Here is a 15506-nt window from a genome sequence, read left to right on the forward strand (position 1 = left end):
GAAGACGTATGCTAGTTCCACTAGAAAACAATCATCTATCTGTGGATCCTTAGCTATGACTGGAGGCCCATGAACTCTTCCTCACTCCATGCTAAAATTCTGACTGGCTTGATCTTATGTAGATATTCTGCAAACAACCATGGGTTCTAGGAGTTCATGCAGCTATTGTACCCATGTGCATATCTTTCCAAACTAATCATTATTGTAATTCACAGAGTTCAGAGCTGGGTTAAGCTGATGATGCCTCCTCTCTGCTCCTAGCAACTCAATGACACATTCCAGTACTATGAAAGCTCAACATCAGATTTTCCTATCGTGCCTGTTCCTGTTACCCAATTCAAAAGCTACTCCTAAAGTTTTGTGTCTATTATAGCAGAATTTTGCTCCCTCATATTAAAAAAAATCCATGTCAGTTCTATAAAGGAAAACAGAATAGTTTCGGTGTGATAATAAATTTTGTTTTAAAAGATCGTCTTATGTGACTGTAGGGACAACCAAAGATGCTGAAAATCTTTGAATGGGAGCTGACACTCTAGTTCTCAGCAAATGTCTTCTATTAAGATAAGTTTCGTTTTTCCTTTAGGTCCTTTTCAGTCATTGGATGAGTCCAACTCAGATTATTGAGGAGAATATTTACTTAAAGTGAATTAATTACTTCTCTCTGGCTTGAATCTTTGTATAATAATATAAAATTATTGGCTCACAAAAATAATGTATTTGACTATTGTCTTAGTCACTTTTCTACTTCTGACAAACACCATGATCAAGTCAACATATAAAGGAAAGCATTTAATTGTTTAATTAGGTTTATGGTTTCAGAGGATTAGGTCTATGATGGTGAAGTGAAGGCATGGTTGCAGGAACAGCTAAGAGTTCACATCTTGATCTGCAAGTAGGAGACAAAGAGAGGCACACTGAGAATGGCTCAAGTTTTTTGAAACCTCAAAGGCTGTTCCTAGTGGCATACTCCCCCCAACAAGCCACACCTCCTAATCCTTCCCAAACAGTTCCATCAATTGTGTGCCAAGTATCCAAACATATGAGCCTGTGGACTCATCCAAACCATCACAATTGCCACACCTGATAGAAACTATACCAACAGTTACACATAGAAGTGAAAATTTTATGATTTTGTTCATAAAGTAATATAGTGCATTGTAAAGTTTTATTAGCTATCGTATCACCTTTCACTGCTTCTTGAAATAACCCATAATGAATTGAAAGAAGTTGAAGTGTGGAATAGGCTCTTATTTTTGCCCTTCAATCCCTTGAGTTGGCTTCCAAGCTGGAATGATATAACATTGACACTGTTTACTAGAATATTATAACGTTCCTTCAAATTCGAATACACAACACAGAGGGACCAAGTCTTTACATCTCACGTTATGCTTAGGAGGAGTGAGGAAATAGCTTCCCTTTGGTGAGTCCTCTTGCTTTAGAGTTGACTTAAAACCGCATCGACTCAAAGCTGCCGTCTCTTCAGCGCACAGGGCACTATTTTAACTTTGAAGGATCATTCAAACTGAGCATGCTCGGACAAATCAATTTCCAAAACCAGAATATCCAAGTATCAAAATAAAGCTAGAGTAGAAGAATTGTATTATGGTATCCTTCTGACCATCTATTTATCTGTAGGAAAGTCTTATTTAATTCTTCTGTGAAGGATTACATCCCTTAGTGACCATAGAATAAGGAGGGCAACTGAAACAGTGAGGCTTTCACAGAGCACACTGCCATCTCCAGTGGGTACACTTATGTTACCCATCAGCACCATGACCTTTGGTGTACTTTGGCTGACATATTCCTCAAATATGTTAACTTTTTATATCTGGTTATAATAAATAATTGACTTTTGAGCCAATTCTTTCCTTTAAAATCAAAACAGCCATTACACAGTGCCTATTTTTGGGCATATAACCAAATTACTCTTCAATAACTTCTTTGAGTTAGGTGTGGCATCATGACTGTTCCTGGCCAATAATTTTCAAGTACTAAATGTCACTCCTGGACAGAAACATTTACCCATGAATGTAAGTCCCGCTTTAGTTTTTATCTGCCAAGGTGGAGTTCGCTTTGGGGCCCAAAGTGGAAACCATGTGGAACAGTGGCATCCCCTAAATTCGTGAACGTCACATGCCATAAGCAAAATCCAAGTCTGACATTTAAACCCTGGAGAAGTTGGGCTTGCCTATCGCTACAGGAAAACCATTCTATCCTAAATAGGAAAATGACGCTGCATATTTTATCTGTGAGATTTAGGTTATGACTCATGACAATTTTATTTCCCCTTTTCCAAATCTTTGGAAAACTCATCGCTGATGCTTGTTTCAATATATCATCTGTAGAATCATAAAGACATAATACATGTATAATGTCAGGTGAAGTAATTTTTATTCACCTGACCATATATATATATATATATATATATATATATATATATATATATATATATATATATACATATATATATAGTTACCTTGTTAGTATAGGTAATTAATTTAAATTTTTCAAAAATAGCTTTACTATCCACGAGATTTTACCAAAAGAACCAAAAAGAAGCTAGGGAATACATTTAATCTGTGTTTTATTTTTATCTACTTTTGCTGTTAGTTTTTGAATTTGCTTATAAACAATTTGCTTAGAAAACAATCAGGTTGGCTCTTGCTATACTGTGTATAATTCACTTCTCCTCTAACTATCAGACATGACCATCAACCCATCAGCCTCTAATAAAGAGGGTGAATCACATTTAAAATTCAGCCTACAGTAAAGGAGAATTCATTGTACATGAAAGACAGTTAAGGAAGGGGACTCAAAGCTCTTCATGCCCTTTTCTTCTGATAGAAGTTCATCATCATCACCACCACCACCACTGCCACCATCGTCATCGTTGTCATCATCATCATCATCATCCCTTTCTCTTCTGTCTCCATTTGAAAAATAAAAAGGACTATAAAAGACAAGGGTACTATACATGTAAGAACAATTAATCAGGTTGCTAGCCTTTTTGCTAAAGTAAGTTCCTTACACATAAGGAGAGAAGATTTGTAAACATTTTGGACCAAGATACCCCATGGGATGCTATTTCTCATTTTTAGAAAGTGACAATTCATTATTCAGAAATGTAATGAGAGTGCACATCACTTTTGGTGTACAATTTTGAAGCAGTTTTGTTCAAGCTCACGTGTCCAACCCTTCCACTGGCAAGCACCACCTTATGGCCTCATGCTTTCCTTTGAGAAGTTTCTTTGAGGTGAATTACTCAGAAGCTCCAGAAATTGGGGCTATTAATAACCATCATTCAGGACAGGGGACTGCAGAGCTGAAAGCCTTGGGAAAGTAGCTGTCAACTCATCCAGACAGTCACCTCGCTGTCTGGCAGCTGGCCAACTTCAGCAGCTTGCCAAAGGCCCAAGTTCTCCACTGTTACCAGGCTGTGGCCTTGAGAGATGAGTCAAGGGTTATTTCAACTTTTGCCAGTAATTTACACTTTCAACACTACTGCTTCATAACTACACCACAAATCTAAGCTCAGAATGGTCAAAGGTCTTGAAAGTCTTAAGTTATAAGGCTATTTTCAAAGCCTCTAGATGGTCTCTTAGCCAGCAAGATATGTGTTTCCCTGAAAAATGGTGTACGAAAAGAATCAGGTCCTATAAGCAATATTTTTTGAGATAATGGTTGTCAGTTACTCATTTCTTGTTAGAAAATTTGAAATGTGCTTTTGCCAAATTCTTACCAAGGAAGTGAGTTAATCTCCATGTCATACACAAAGCCTGCAAGGATGGGAGGGGGTAAATAATTTCTCTGACACCTCAAAACATTTGAACCATTTCTCCACATTTCGTTATCATAAATCCTCACTTACATTGCTCCTAGCATGGAAATTATATAAGATTGTGAAGTTGTAGAGTGACCGAGTGAGCCTTCCTTCTTAGGAAAGAAAAAATGGCTTTAGCAACCAAAGACAAGTATTAACATCAACATGTCCACAAGGGAGAAGAGAATTGTGACATCACAGTCTGTGGAGAGGAGCAAAGACTAGGAAAACGAAATACCACCTCAGGTTGGTAAACAAAGTAAACAAAAGGACACATCTGAATTATAAAACTGACTTTTATAATTTTATAGTTTTTATATCTGTGTGTTTCCTTTTAGCTTCACTTTCCTTTGTGTAGCAGAAGCAGGAACATCTGATGGGTCTGGGTTTTGTTTGTTTGTCGTTTTTACAAGCTCCTGGGCCTCTTACGGCAGGGGTGACCTTCCTTGACCACTCATCCTTCTACACTCACTGTCTGGCACACCTAAGTGAGACCAACCACCAATCAACTGACCGAGTGGCACCTGATTCCATGTTTTGTTTTCTCCTGATATTTAACTTTTTTTTTTATTTTTTGTTTTTTTTTTTCTTTCTTTTTTTTTTTTTTATTAACTTGAGTATTTCTTATATACATTTCGAGTGTTATTCCCTTTCCCGGTTTCCGGGCAAACATCCCCCTCCCCCCTCCCCTTCCTTATGGGTGTTCCCCTCCCAACCCTCCCCCCATTGCCGCCCTCCCCCCATAGACTAGTTCACTGGGGGTTCAGTCTTAGCAGGACCCAGGGCTTCCCCTTCCACTGGTGCTCTTACTAGGATATTCATTGCTACCTATGAGGTCAGAGTCCAGGGTCAGTCCATGTATAGTCTTTAGGTAGTGGCTTAGTCCCTGGAAGCTCTGGTTGCTTGGCATTGTTGTACTTTTGGGGTCTCGAGCCCCTTCAAGCTCTTCCAGTTCTTTCTCTGATTCCTTCAATAGGGGACCTATTCTCAGTTCAGTGGTTTGCTGCTGGCATTCGCCTCTATATTTGCTGTATTCTGGCTGTGTCTCTCAGGAGCGATCTACATCCGGCTCCTGTCGGTCTGCACTTCTTTGCTTCATCCATCTTGTCTAATTGGGTGGCTGTATATGTATGGGCCACATGTGGGGCAGGCTCTGAATGGGTGTTCCTTCAGTCTCTGTTTTAATCTTTGCCTCTCCCTTCCCTGCCAAGGGTATTCTTTTCCTCATTTAAAGAAGGAGTGAAGCATTCACATTTTGATCATCCGTCTTGAGTTTCATGTGTTCTATGCATCTAGGGTAATTCAAGCATTTGGGCTAATAGCCACTTATCAATGAGTGCATACCATGTATGTCTTTCTGTGATTGGGTTAGCTCACTCAGGATGATATTTTCCAGTTCCAACCATTTGCCTACGAATTTCATAAACTCGTTGTTTTTGATAGCTGAGTAATATTCCATTGTGTAGATGTACCACATTTTCTGTATCCATTCCTCTGTTGAAGGGCATCTGGGTTCTTTCCAGTTTCTGGCTATTATAAATAAGGCTGCGATGAACATAGTGGAGCACGTGTCTCTTTTATATGTTGAGGCATCTTTTGGGTATATGCCCAAGAGAGGTATAGCTGGATCATCAGGCAGTTCAATGTCCAATTTTCTGAGGAACCTCCAGACTGATTTCCAGAATGGTTTTACCAGTCTGCAATCCCACCAACAATGGAGGAGTGTTCCTCTTTCTCCACATCCTCGCCAGCATCTGCTGTCACCTGAGTTTTTGATCTTAGCCAATCGCACTGGTGTGAGGTGAAATCTCAGGGTTGTTTTGATTTGCATTTCCCTTATGACTAAAGATGTTGAACATTTCTTTAGGTGTTTCTCAGCCATTCGGCATTCCTCAGCTGTGAATTCTTTGTTTAGCTCTGAACCCCATTTTTTAATAGGGTTATTTGTTTCCCTGCGGTCTAACTTCTTGAGTTCTTTGTATATTTTGGATATAAGGCCTCTATCTGTTGTAGGATTGGTAAAGATCTTTTCCCAATCTGTTGGTTGCCGTTTTGTCCTAACCACCGTGTCCTTTGCCTTACAGAAGCTTTGCAGTTTTATGAGATCCCATTTGTCGATTCTTGATCTTAGAGCATAAGCCATTGGTGTTTTGTTCAGGAAATTTTTTCCAGTGCCCATGTGTTCCAGATGCTTCCCTAGTTTTTCTTCTATTAGTTTGAGTGTGTCTGGTTTGATGTGGAGGTCCTTGATCCACTTGGACTTAAGCTTTGTACAGGGTGATAAGGATGGATCGATCTGCATTCTTCTACATGTTGCCCTCCAGTTGAACCAGCACCATTTGCTGAAAATGCTATCTTTTTTCCATTGGATGGTTTTGGCTCCTTTGTCAAAAATCAAGTGACCATAGGTGTGTGGGTTCATTTCTGGGTCTTCAATTCTATTCCATTGGTCTATCTGTCTGTCTCTGTACCAATACCATGCAGTTTTTATCACTATTGCTCTGTAATACTGCTTGAGTTCAGGGATAGTGATTCCCCCTGAAGTCCTTTTATTGTTGAGGATAGCTTTAGCTATCCTGGGTTTTTTGTTATTCCAGATGAATTTGCAAATTGTTCTGTCTAACTCTTTGAAGAATTGGATTGGTATTTTGATGGGGATTGCATTGAATCTGTAGATTGCTTTTGGTAAAATGGCCATTTTTACTATATTAATCCTGCCAATCCATGAGCATGGGAGATCTTTCCATCTTCTGAGGTCTTCTTCAATTTCTTTCCTCAGTGTCTTGAAGTTCTTATTGTACAGATCTTTTACTTGCTTGGTTAAAGTCACACCGAGGTACTTTATATTATTTGGGTCTATTATGAAGGGTGTCGTTTCCCTAATTTCTTTCTCGGCTTGTTTCTCTTTTGTATAGAGGAAGGCAACTGATTTGTTTGAGTTAATTTTATACCCAGCCACTTTGCTGAAGTTGTTTATCAGCTTTAGTAGTTCTCTGGTGGAACTTTTGGGATCACTTAAATATACTATCATGTCATCTGCAAATAGTGATATTTTGACCTCTTCTTTTCCGATCTGTATCCCTTTGATCTCCTTTTGTTGTCTGATTGCTCTGGCTAGAACTTCAAGAACTATATTGAATAAGTAGGGAGAGAGTGGGCAGCCTTGTCTAGTCCCTGATTTTAGTGGGATTGCTTCAAGTTTCTCTCCATTTAGTTTAATGTTAGCAACTGGTTTGCTGTATATGGCTTTTACTATGTTTAGGTATGGGCCTTGAACTCCTATTCTTTCCAGGACTTTTATCATGAAGGGGTGTTGAATTTTGTCAAATGCTTTCTCAGCATCTAATGAAATGATCATGTGGTTCTGTTCTTTCAGTTTGTTTATATAATGGATCACGTTGATGGTTTTCCGTATATTAAACCATCCCTGCATGCCTGGGATGAAGCCTACTTGATCATGGTGGATGATTGTTTTGATGTGCTCTTGAATTCGGTTTGCCAGAATTTTATTGAGTATTTTTGCGTCGATATTCATAAGGGAAATTGGTCTGAAGTTCTCTTTCTTTGTTGGGTCTTTGTGTGGTTTAGGTATAAGAGTAATTGTGGCTTCGTAGAAGGAATTCGGTAGGGCTCCATCTGTTTCAATTTTGTGGAATAGTTTGGATAATATTGGTATGAGGTCTTCTATGAAGGTTTGATAGAATTCTGCACTAAACCCGTCTGGACCTGGGCTCTTTTTGGTTGGGAGACCTTTAATGACTGCTTCTATTTCCTTAGGAGTTATGGGGTTGTTTAACTGGTTTATCTGTTCCTGATTTAACTTCGGTACCTGGTATCTGTCTAGGAAATTGTCCATTTCCTGAAGATTTTCAAATTTTGTTGAATATAGGTTTTTATAGTAAGATCTGATGATTTTTTGAATTTCCTCCAAATCTGTAGTTATGTCTCCCTTTTCATTTCTGATTTTGTTAATTTGGACACACTCTCTGTGTCCTCTCATTAGTCTGGCTAAGGGTTTATCTATCTTGTTGATTTTCTCAAAGAACCAACTTTTGGTTCTGTTGATTCTTTCTATGGTCCTTTTTGTTTCTACTTGGTTGATTTCAGCTCTGAGTTTGATTATTTCCTGCCTTCTACTCCTCCTGGGTGTATTTGCTTCTTTTTGTTCTAGAGCTTTTAGGTGTGCTGTCAAGCTGCTGACATATGCTCTTTCCTGTTTCTTTCTGCAGGCACTCAGCGCTATGAGTTTTCCTCTTAGCACAGCTTTCATTGTGTCCCATAAGTTTGAGTATGTTGTATCTTCATTTTCATTAAATTCTAAAAAGTTTTTAATTTCTTTCTTTATTTCTTCCTTGACCAGGTTATCATTGAGTAGAGCATTGTTCAATTTCCACGTATATGTGGGCATTCTTCCCTTATTGTTATTGAAGACCAGTTTTAGGCCGTGGTGGTCCGATAGCACGCATGGGATTATTTCTATCTTTCTGTACCTGTTGAGGCCCGTTTTTTGACCAATTATATGGTCAATTTTGGAGAAAGTACCATGAGGAGCTGAGAAGAAGGTATATCCTTTTGCTTTAGGATAGAATGTTCTATAAATATCCGTTAAGTCCATTTGGCTCATGACTTCTCTTAGTCTGTCTACATCACTGTTTAATTTCTGTTTCCATGATCTGTCCATTGATGAGAGTGGGGTGTTGAAATCTCCCACTATTATTGTGTGAGGTGCAATGTGTGTTTTGAGCTTTAGTAAGGTTTCATTTACGTATGTAGGTGCCCTTGTATTTGGGGCATAGATATTTAGGATTGAGAGTTCATCTTGGTTGATTTTTCCTTTGATGAATATGAAGTGTCCTTCCTTATCTTTTTTGATGACTTTTAGTTGGAAATTGATTTTATTTGATATTAGAATGGCTACTCCAGCTTGCTTCTTCTGACCATTTGCTTGGAAAGTTGTTTTCCAGCCTTTCACTCTGAGGTAGTGTCTGTCTTTGTCTCTGAGGTGTGTTTCCTGTAGGCAGCAGAATGCAGGGTCCTCGTTGCGTATCCAGTTTGTTAATCTATGTCTTTTTATTGGGGAGTTGAGGCCATTGATATTGAGAGATATTAAGGAATAGTGATTATTGCTTCCCGTTATATTCATATTTGGATGTGAGGTTATGTTTGTGTGCTTTCATTCTCTTTGTTTTGTTGCCAAGACGATTAGTTTCTTGCTTCTTCTAGGGTATAGCTTGCCTCCTTATGTTGGGCTTTACCATTTATTATCCTTTGTAGTGCTGGATTTGTAGAAAGATATTGTGTAAATTTGGTTTTGTCATGGAATATCTTGGTTTCTCCATCAATGTTAATTGAGAGTTTTGCTGGATACAGTAACCTGGGCTGGCATTTGTGTTCTCTTAGGGTCTGTATGACATCAGTCCAGGATCTTCTGGCCTTCATAGTTTCTGGCGAGAAGTCTGGTGTGATTCTGATAGGTCTCCCTTTATATGTTACTTGACCTTTTTCCCTTACTGCTTTTAATATTCTTTCTTTATTTTGTGCGTTTGGTGTTTTGACAATTATGTGACGGGAGGTGTTTCTTTTCTGGTCCAATCTATTTGGAGTTCTGTAGGCTTCTTGTATGTCTATGGGTATCTCTTTTTTTAGGTTAGGGAAGTTTTCTTCTATGATTTTGTTGAAGATATTTACTGGTCCTTTGAGCTGGGAGTCTTCACTCTCTTCTATACCTATTATCCTTAGGTTTGATCTTCTCATTGAGTCCTGGATTTCCTGTATGTTTTGGACCAGTAGCTTTTTCCGCTTTACATTATCTTTGACAGTTGAGTCAATGATTTCTATGGAATCTTCTGCTCCTGAGATTCTCTCTTCCATCTCTTGTATTCTGTTGGTGAAGCTTGTATCTACAGCTCCTTGTCTCTTCTTTTGGTTTTCTATATCCAGGGTTGTTTCCATGTGTTCTTTCTTGATTGCTTCTATTTCCATTTTTAATTCCTTCAACTGTTTGATTGTGTTTTCCTGGAATTCTTTCAGGGATTTTTGCGATTCCTCTCTGTAGGCTTTTACTTGTTTATTAATGTTTTCCTGTGCTTCCCTAAGTGTGTTCATGTCTTTCTTGAAGTCCTCCAGCATCATGATCAAATATGATTTTGAAACTAGATCTTGCTTTTCTGGTGTGTTTGGATATTCCATGTTTGTTTTGGTGGGAGAATTGGGCTCCGATGATGGCATGTAGTCTTGGTTTCTGTTGCTTGGGTTCCTGCGCTTGCCTCTCGCCATCAGATTATCTCTAGTGTTACTTTGTTCTGCTATTTCTGACAGTGGCTAGACTGTCCTATAAGCCTGTGTGTCAGGAGTGCTGTAGACCTGTTTTCCTCTCTTTCAGTCAGTTATGGGGACAGAGTGTTCTGCTTTCGGGCGTGTAGTTTTTCCTCTCTACAGGTCTTCAGCTGTTCCTGTGGGCCTGTGTCTTGAGTTCACCAGGCAGCTTTCTTGCAGCAGAAAATTTGGTCTTACCTGTGGTCCCGAGGCTCAGGTTTGCTCGTGGGGTGCTGCCCAGGGGCTCTCTGCAGCGGCAGCAACCAGGAAGACCTGTGCCACCCCTTCCGGAAGCTTCAGTGCACCAGGGTTCCAGATGGTCTTTGGCTTTTTCCTCTGGCGTCCGAGATGTGTGTGCAGGGAGCAGTCTCTTCTGGTTTCCCAGGCTTGTCTGCCTCTCTGAAGGTTTAGCTCTCCCTCCCACGGGATTTGGGTGCAGAGAACTGTTTATCCGGTCTGTTTCCTTCAGGGTCCGGTGGTGTCTCAGGCAGGGGTCCTGCCGCTCCCCCACGGGAGCCCAGAGGCCTTATACAGTTTCCTCTTGGGCCAGGGATGTGGGCAGGGGTGAGCAGTGTTGGTGGTCTCTTCCGCTCTGCAGCCTCAGGAGTGCCCACCTGACCAGGCGGTTGGGTCTCTCTCTCACCGGGTCTGGGAGCAGAGAGCTGCTGCGGGCCGGGATCCGCGGGTGTGGGACTTCCCTTAACTTTTTTTAAGAAACCATTATCTCAATTACTTCATTCTATGTCCAGGCCTTCCGTTAGCGAATACTATAATCTTACATTCTTAAATGGTGCTTAGGGTACCTTAATCTCATTGTTGCCAACATCGCTTTTCTGAAGATAAAACTTACACCTTGTGCTTTCTGTTATGATAGCGTGAGCACAGTAGGGACATTGACAAAGACAGGAAAACGCCAAACCCTCCCCTTCAAACCTGTTGACTATCTTATATCCTTGCAAAGTCTGGGTCACTTTATTCTTGTAAAACACCTGCTATTGCTCACCAGAAACAATGCTCTCTCAAATGTATCAAAGGAGAATAGTCATTAGTCCTGAATTAGGTCATGAAAACCACCCACAAATTAGAGGGCACAATTCGTGGATATATTCCTTTGGCCCACTTTCTGTTACTATGACAAAATGTCTGAGGCAAAATAGTAGTTTAAAAATAAAAGTTCACTTGGCTTGTGGTTTTGGAGGCTAGGAAATCCAGGCATCTCCTAAGTGCTTACTTGCTATGGCATCACAGAGGGCATTACCTGACAGGGCACACATGCATCTTTGTATTGTCATAAAGGTGGTATCAGCTTTAGAGACGGGGATGTGGCGAGCCCGACTTTCTGCTGTGATTTGCGATGTATCTGTAGCAGTGACTGTTCCTGAAGCTAGCGCCCTCTCTATCAGAACAAGGATTGGGGAAATGGAAGCCTGAAGTTCCTGGAATAAATAAGTTGTGAGCAGTTCACTTGATCTCTAAACAATCACGTTGATATCACAGACCATTGTGTGAGCATGCAAACCAAAAAGAAAAATAAAAGTTATTCCTCTACAGGGGCATAAAATACTTAGCGATGATAGGGGTTGTAATAGCTAAGAACCTTTAGAACTTCATGGCCCAAGAGAGAAGTGCTTCTCCGATTCTCTTTCTACTCGTAGGCTTGCTGCAGGTGATCTTGTGGGACTGTGTTAGTTCATCTAAAAATACATCCGGCTTTGTCCTTATGAAGTGCCATTCTACTGATTTCATGTTTTAATGGAAACAGTGTCTCTCCTTAAGTGACCCCCAAAACTAAGCGGTTGATTTTTTCCTACCTATTAAAATAACAGGCAGATTTAGGAATAGAGCACAGCACGGCACCTTGGATAAGTGCCCCCAAAGGTCCATGCACTGAAGACTTTGGGTCTATTCCAGCGATGTGTGGAACCTTCCAGAGGTGGAGCCTCATTAGAGGACTTCAGGTCATAAAGGATTTGCCATTAGAGGGGAGTGTGAGGTCCTGGCCTCTTCTTGTTATTCCCATGAGGTGAATGGCTTTGCTCTAACACATGCTCTGCCTTGCCAGTTGACTAAAACAACACACCAAGTAACAATGCACTGAGTCCCCAAAGACCTTAACTATTTACAAGTTCATTATCTGGCATACTCTACCCATGCTCTGTGCCCATGGAAGCCAGAAAAAAAAGGGCATTAAATAGACCTGGAACTGGAGTTACCAATAGTAATGAGCTGCTTTTATGGATGCTGGGAATCAAATCTTGGTCCTGCTGAGCCATCAGTCCAACCCCATTCTTTATTGATTAACGGACACATGTCACGTTTTTGTGCCACAGTTTATTCAACCAAGCCCCACTGACAAACATTTGCACATTTTCTCTTTCACTATTACATAACCACAATCAATATATTGATGTAGCTCATTGCACTGCCTGCCAAAGGTACCTGTACACAGGTAAAGCACAGTTCAGAGTCCGTTTGCCAACCTATGCTTGGAAACTATTTTTTTAGAGGCACAGTTGCTGAGACAAAGGGCATTTGTGTGCATAATATTGCCAGCCATTGATGAGCCCACTCTGTGCAGGTATTTTGCATTATCACAAAAGCAGCGTGACAGAGTCTTCTTGTCACGCCATTTGCCTCTGACAGACAAGAAGTGATATCCCGTTGTAGTTATGGTACCTATCTCTTGTTTGCAATGAGGATGAGCTGGGGTTTTTTAATATGTTTAAGGGTAATTTAAATAAATTTCAACTCAAAGATCAACAAATAAAAGCAGTACGTAAACATGCTAGCTCACAAGGCAGGTGCGTCAGAATAGCGTCTCTCCTCAACAGTCAGAAAAGCAAGGAGAGTGAGAACCGGTAAACAAGGCCTGAAGACCAACGGCCAACCAAGATTGCTGTTTCTAGCCAAGCTGTACTGTGAAGAGATGGGGCCATTCCAGGCACGCATAAACTAAGGCAACTCATGACCACCAAGACAGCGCAACAGAAGCAATACAGCACTCGGAGGAAGAGGAAAGACAGACTCAACCCCAAAGGCACAGTACAGTTTCCATAGTAAATGAAAAGAGTGAACTCGATCCAGGAAGGAACCCTCATGTGCTGCAGAGTAAGTCAACCAACTGTTGATATGTACAAGGGAGGAATAAAAACAGCTCAATCAACCAGATACTCGACCAACAAAATTACATCAGCGTGAAATAGGATGTTTGCAGAACAAACTAGAGAAATTCCAGCGTCCGTGGTGGAGGGATCGATGCTATCTGGAGAGCCAGAGGGTCTGGGACAGCAGACAGTATGAGAACCATAGGTCACAGCCTCAAGAAGTCCTCAGTGGACTTTCAGGAGCAGAGGGGAGACCGAGCACGACAGGCAGCGACACTGGCAGAGGAGAAGGGGGTTGTCAGTTTGGTGACTCTGGACCCTCCCTGGACTCAAAGCAAGTATCATAGGGCTACATTGAAAGCTGGCCTGAAAAAGAGTCAATGTAGACAGTAGGGAAGAAACTGAGTCTGAAGCATCGAGTCAATGGAAGAGTGACTTGAGCCACAGCCCGCTGAGGTACACAGACATGCGCTCTAAACACTTGCCCACTGTTGGGAAGGAATACCCAGGAGCATGAGCCATGTTTGCAGCCAGAGCCAGTGAAAGGTTACCGCCAGGCAGAAGGGACGACAGCTTCTTCCCGTGAGCTGCCAAAGATTGCCCAGGGCTGCGACTAGCATCAGTAGCCCAGCAAAGGAATAAAGAGAAAGAGAAAACCAGTACCCGGGTGTAGAGCACGTTCAGACTCCGCCCTCCACGCAGGCCAACTAAGACCTCCCTATCTGATGCTCGGTAATCTTAGTAAGACAGACTGGCCTGCTGTGTTCTCATTCTATTTTCCCCCTTTCTCTTCTAATCTTTTCATTTCCCTTCTGATACACTTTCCCAAAGAAAACAGTCTGGTCTGGCTTTTGCCGTCTCCCTGCCTTGGTCTCCTGAGAACCCGTGTTGTTTTAGGGCCTCTTGACAGTATTTCTTTACCCCCGTCTCTCTTCATTCTGGCTTGCACCACAGCTGCCTCATCTCTGCCCTTTGACCTTTCTATTTTTCTCCTCTGTTTTTTCCTGTCACCCGAGTACTAACCAGTAGTCCTGCTTTTTGCTTTTCCACTCATACCATCTGTAACTCAGATCTTAGTGTGCACAGTACTGTCAGTGTTCCCCTGCGACCTCAATCTATCTGTATCAGGGGAACCTTTGCATTGATGCTGACTAGACGTCCAGAAAGGGCTGACTTGTGGATCGCGTTCATCCCTGCAGTGCTCTGCTATTAAGGTAGAGCTGGAAACTGATGCCTGGGAGTGTGCTGAAGGCCCAGCTCCTACGCCATAACCCAGCCCAAAGGAAAGAAGTCATAACTCTAACTCAACCCTTCTAAAGCCTTTCCTTAAAGATCGCAAATATATATATATATATATATATATATGTATATATGTATTATATATGTGTATACATGTATATATATGAAAGAATAATGGTAATCAGAAAACAATCTAATCAATGTCCAGATGACTAAATTCCAATCTATACACACACACACCATACCACCATATACACCACACACACATACACCATACCACACACCATACACCACACGCTCACACAGCACCCATAATAAACACCACATAAACACACACCACACTCCACTCATACATATACCATGCATATCACACAAACACACAGCACACACATCATGCACACATCTCACACACACACACACACATACACACACACACACAGGCATAAACACGTCATACACACACATGCCAAACATATACACACACATACCACACAGACACATACCTCATGCACCATACCACACAGCACACACCACAATCCACACACATGCATACATTCACATACCACACACACACCACAAACACACCATACTCACACACACACACACATGTATCACACAAGCATACGCCACACAAGCATACACACCACACACATGCACACACATACACACACACAAATATGCATTCACCTATACATAAAAATTTCTTTAAAATTAAAGAAAATGTGTTCAAAGAAATCAGAGGATACTTTTAAACTCCCAAATGGATTCAAAAAGATTATGAACCAACAGCTGAATGAAATAAATTCAATACAAGACTTAAAAATGAGATTCAGTACAGAGAGCTGGCAGGATGACTCAGTACGACAAGACACCTGCTGCCAAGCACGACGACCCTGGCTTCAACCTCTGAAATTACACAGTAGGGAGAAGAACTGAGTCCTGCACTGTCCTCTGACACCTCCCCTAAAGCCACGGCACACACTGCATCCCCCGACAAGCACAAAATAGAAAATGAAAGACAAATCAGT

The 15506-nt window shown here is 41.1% G+C and overlaps 2 long non-coding RNA genes across 4 annotated transcripts in view; both read right to left on the minus strand.

Moving 5' to 3' along the window:
* LOC102546371 (uncharacterized) overlaps positions 1-15506 on the minus strand; it is an 82510-nt gene that overhangs the window by 28285 nt on the left and 38719 nt on the right. The gene's annotated exons all lie outside the window — the stretch shown is intronic.
* Positions 777-12965, minus strand: LOC134481525 (uncharacterized). The gene is made up of 4 exons (XR_015635586.1): positions 12930-12965; positions 11394-11571; positions 1185-1285; positions 777-886 (listed from the first exon to the last, which is right to left on the minus strand). It is a non-coding gene; the product is annotated as an uncharacterized LOC134481525 (long non-coding RNA).

The sequence above is a fragment of the Rattus norvegicus genome, chromosome 13 (assembly GCF_021556685.1).
Source record: "Rattus norvegicus strain SHRSP/BbbUtx chromosome 13, alternate assembly SHRSP_T2T, whole genome shotgun sequence".
Classification (NCBI taxonomy): Eukaryota; Metazoa; Chordata; class Mammalia; order Rodentia; family Muridae; genus Rattus; species Rattus norvegicus.